Source organism: Leptonychotes weddellii, chromosome 16 (assembly GCF_054177405.1).
Source record: "Leptonychotes weddellii isolate Sample4059 chromosome 16, ASM5417740v2, whole genome shotgun sequence".
NCBI classification, from domain to species: Eukaryota; Metazoa; Chordata; class Mammalia; order Carnivora; family Phocidae; genus Leptonychotes; species Leptonychotes weddellii.
The window spans coordinates 23,405,273-23,410,660 of record NC_138384.1 but is presented as its reverse complement, the minus strand read 5'-3'; positions in this window follow the sequence as shown (position 1 = coordinate 23,410,660).

Sequence of the window (5,388 nt, the reverse complement as noted above, 5' to 3'; positions counted from 1 at the left end):
TAAAAGAGGAGTATTTTAGTGCTAAATAATTAACTCTCTCTTTAAATGTACTTTTTTTTCTATACAGGCAAATTTAAAATCTTATTGGGTCTTATTTTTTTTCTCAGAAAAATATGTTGTCAGATTAAGTCCTTATCATCCTTATACAGAGTTGTCATAATTATTTATTTTTGTTTATAAACATGTCCAATAGGGGCCATGCTTGAGTTTGCAGATCTACCTATTATTTGTTTATTTAATTTAATTTAATTTTATTATGTTATGTTAGTCACCATACATTACATCATTAGTTTTTGATGTAGTGCTCCATGATTCATTGTTTGTATATAACACCCAGTGGTCCATTCAATATGTACCCTCCTTAATAGCCATCACCGGGCTAACCCATCCCCCCACCCCCCTCCCCTCTTAAACCCTCAGTTTGTTTCTCAGAGTCCATAGTCTCTCATGGTTTGTCTCCCCCTCTGATTTTCCCCCCTTCATTTTCCCCTTCCTACTATCTTCTTCTTTTTTTAACATATATTATTTGTTTCAGAGGTACAGGTCTGTGATTCAACAGTCTCACACAATTCACAGCGCTCACCATAGCATATACCCTCCCCAGTGTCTGTCACCCAGCCACCCCATCCCTCCCTCCCCCCACCATTCCAACCCTCAGTTTGTTTCCTGAGATTAAGAATTCTTCATATCAGTGAAATCATATGATACATGTCTTTCTCTGATTGACTTATTTCGCTCAGCGTAATACCCTCCAGTTCCATCTACGTCATTGCAAATGGCAAGATTTCATTTTGATGGCTGCATAATATTCCATTTTATATATATACCACATCTTCTTTATCCATTCATCTGTCAATGGACATCTTGGCTCTTTCCATAGTTTGGCTATTGTGGACATTGCTGCTATAAACATTGGGGTGCACATACCCCTTTGGATCCCTACATTTGTATCTTTGGGGTAAATACCCAGTAGTGCAATTGCTGGGTCGTAGGTCTACCTATTATTTATATGGAGTGGGCAGACAGGTGAAAGAGTGAAGACATGGACTTCTATAGCTCACTGAATAATAGCTGTAGTTAACATTTATTGAGCATTTACTAAGTGTCAGGGGTGGTGTTAATGCTTTAAGTGGATTGTCTGCTTCAATTAACTCTATGAATTAAATGTGAGAAAATTGAAATATGGAGAGATTAATTTAATTTCCCAGAATCAAATAATTAGGAAGTGGGTAGGCTCAGATTCAAAGCAGCTAGAATCTACACTCCCATTTATTTATTTATTTATTTTTAAAGTAAGCTCTACACCCAGTGTGGAGCCCAACAAGGGGCTTGAACTCTCAACCTTGAGATCAAGACCTGAGCTGAGATCAAGAGTCAGATGCTCAAGCAACTGAGTTACCCAGACACCCCTAGAATCTATACTCCTAACCAAGGGTTATATTCTTCATTTTCTTACCAACTTGAAGAGAAAATATTAGTTTAGGCTTTCACACTCACTGATTGCTAGACCAGTGTACACTTAAACATTGAAAAAATTTTTGTATTTCTTAAATTTGCATCTGTGACATTCTCCCTGATAGATTTGAATTTTCTAACAGAAGATATTTTTTAATGAGCTTATGTTATCAGTAAATGACAGCTTTGTAACATGATTTTTATTATTATTAATAATGGTGACAACAGCAACATTAAAAAATGATATAAAAACACTTAACATGTACTGAGCACTGATATATGTCAGTAGTGATATTTGAAGAGTATCTGTGGTTTTTTTCTGTTTTCTTTGGGCATTTGCTACTCTAGTCAGTCCAGATATTTAGTAAAATGCCTGTCCCTTCTCTCTCCCTTTCACACTATATTTGCCACAAGGAAAATACATGACCCAAGCTCAAATAATCAATATTGCTACTCTAGTCAGTCCAGATATTTAGTAAAATGCCTGTCCCTTCTCTCTCCCTTTCACACTATATTTGCCACAAGGAAAATACATGACCCAAGCTCAAATAATCAATATTCCTCTTCTAGGCATTTGAATCTTGAACATAAAGATAGAAGGTAATTGGAGTTGTGTCATTAAGAATTACTCTAGAGATGGTTCATGAGTTCCCATGTCTGAGATACATAGAACTATTTCTGATTTTCCTGTGACCTGATTATTTAACTATTTCTTAGACTCTATAAGTTCCCCCACTATTTCCAATAAGTTTGTGGCTATTTTATTTTTTATTGTTTTGTTGTCACAATACTATAGTTAGACCTATTTGTGAGTGAAATAATATAATTCCGGCTCAGTACTTATGGTTGGGTTTCTGATCTCAGGTTCAAAAGATAAAACTAGAGCTCAAAAAAGTTAAATGGAAAGAGAGACCCAGATATATCAGACTGCAATGCCAAAATTATTACTTAATGTCCAGAACAGTGAAAAGTTTGTGATTTTACTCTACTTACAAGCTATTAGGTTAGTCTGCTACAGTATCATGGATACTGGCTGAAGACATGAAACTCCTGGCTCAGAGACAAAGGATGTTATTACTCACAGTAGTAACCAGAGCTTTATGTTTGTGTTGGTCCCCCTCTTGCCAATTCCAAGGAGTGCATTATAGGACAGAAACTCTAGATTATGGGATTAACCACTTTCATAGTAAATTGGAAGCAAGTCTGCTTTTTGTTGGTGGGGTAGTGGTGTAGTAGGAAGAGACATTACCTCATCCCTCCAGGTTGCTTCTGATAACATAGCCCTGAGAAATGGTCTACATAAAGCTCAAGGTCTTTCGTTCTTGACATACCCAGCAAGCATATGCAGGGATGCTCAAGGTCCATGGCAGATTGCTTCTCCCAACTCCTACTGTGCTCTAGTGCTTTTCAAACATTGGGGTGGCCATGTTGATAATCCAATAAATTATAGCATAAATCTCCCACACCTCCTTCTTTTTGTGCCCCACTCTTATTTGTCAGAAGCAAATTGAATGAGAGAGAAAAGGAACAGGCTTAATTAGTAGAGGTACCAACTCTGCTTAGAAATATTTCTGGGCCTTTTCAGGCTGGCTAATAGGCATAGACTTGGTGGATAGTACAAGAAGCACAACAAGAGAGAGATCATGGAATCATATTTGGTTTGATATACTGTTGACATCTTGGTTTTGATGGCTTTGACAGAAGCAATGCAGGATCCTAAATCCAAGTGATATATGTGTACACATAGTTGTATACACATTGAAAAATAAAAGCATAATTATTACCAATGGATATTTTAATAACAGATATTTAGTGAATGTCTGCTTCAGTCCGGGTACCCTGATGGATGCTATGAATGCAGGGATAAACAGTAGATTTGGCACCTGGTTCAAGGGGCTTGCTATCTAGTAATAGTTTTAGAGAAAAATTCTTATTTGTGGGAGACTTAAGTGAAGTTTGTGCAGTACTTTACCAAGCAGGCCCTTTCATGTTCACTTTTTCATGTGATCCTAAAAATAATCTAGAGATGGCATTATTATGAATCATTATAGCCAACAAATAAGGAAACTAATTCTTAGACAAGTAAATGATTTGGCAAAGATTGTACTTCTAGCAAGTAACTGAATCAACACTCACAAAATAATTATTAGAAATTTCATTTACTCATTCAACAAATATTTATTGACCTCTGTGTGAATCACTGTACCATGTACTGAGTGTACAAAGGGGATTGTTATTTGAGCCCCATATGTTCTGTAATACCATAAGACACTTTTTGATATTGTTCTGTCAATAGTGAATACTTTTCTTTCCTTTACCTGGTAAATTTTCTATCTTCTAGATTGATGATCCTCAGTGCAGCCTTCCATACCCTCAAATGGCCCCCACAAACTTCTGCCTTGTGGTATGTACCACCATTAGAATGATATGCTTACTTATATGTTTATTGCCTAGATATATGGATTTCTAATTAGACTGGATGCTCCCTGAGGGGAGGGGCTGTGTTTACTTTTGTTGATTATGTCTTATTCAATATGTAGTAGTTTCTGACACCTACAGTGCATTCAACTAGTTGAATGAATTTATGAATGACTCATAAAAGTACCTGAAGTACAGTTTATAGTAGTTATTTAATTTTCAGGTTGTGACAGGTATTATTAAGTCTATTTTTCAGGAGAAGAAAACTAGATTCAGGGAGCTTAACAGAGGTCCCATAGCTAATAATCAACAGAGCTGGGATTGGAACCAGGTCTACCTGGCATTCAAGCCAATGTTTCTAACAACCTTAACAAAGATTTTATTCATGTCCTTAAGGGAATAATTTCTCATCAAGTGACCCTTTCCCCCATTTCTGTCCGCCTGCAACTTGCAGACTGTCTTTCTCACAGATTCATAGCTTGATCCCCTGCTTTATATTTCCTTTTCTCCTATCTCCTGCTAAATGTCCAAATAGCACACAGCAGGAGGTGATCAGGAAGGAAAGCCTGGCAAGGGAAGAATCTGTAATTAAGCAAACGAGCAATAGCAGACAGTATCCACGGGCAGCACCACCTGGACCGTCCTTCTAGCCAATGCAAATGTGACCTTCCAGAGGCCTGGGTGTGGGGGTGTTAGAGGCTTTAGCTGCCACAGCAGAAATCACTTGGGGGAGAAGTGAGGAGGACTGGAGAGAGATGACTTTGTTACATGGACCATTGTTCCCTGGGCAGACACTGCAGGCCTGGTCTTCAAAGGCCTGCTGCTGTTTTGTACATTCAGAAGCAATTTGGAAAATGCCGTCGTGTCACCTTTATTTCCTTGCTCTCTGGGGGTACTCAGTGGTTGCCCATAAATAATCCCCTCTGAGGCTGAAAGTTACTGTAAGGTATTCACTGCGCTGGGCTTCACTTTAAACGTATAGGAGCCAGAATTTTTAATGAACTTTAATTTATGAAGTTTATTGATTTTTTCTAATTATAAAAGAAATGCACACTCATTGTAGACAAACTTCGAATTACAGACAAGTATCAAGCAAATGTAAAAAAAATCTGTAATCCAGTTTTATCTTATTTTCATTGCATAATTCAAGTTTCTTAGTATATGTGCTGCTGAAGCGAGCACTCACTCCAAGTTTCTTAAGAAATATTCTGAAGTGTGTCTCTTAAAGGTTTACTAAAATGTAGTGGTTTTTTTTAAGGAGATGGAGCACTTGAAACCTTAGGTATCTTAAGAGGCATTATCACCCTCTGTTATATTTTCTTCTTATTTATTTATTTTATTCTTATGTTAATCCCCATACAACATCATTAGTTTTAGATGAAGTGTTCCATGATTCATTGTTTGTGCATAACACCCAGTGCTCCATGCAGAATGTGCCCTCCTCAATACCCACCAAGGGCTAACCCATCCTCCCACCCCCCTCCCCTCTAGAACCCTCAGTTTGTTTTTCAGAGT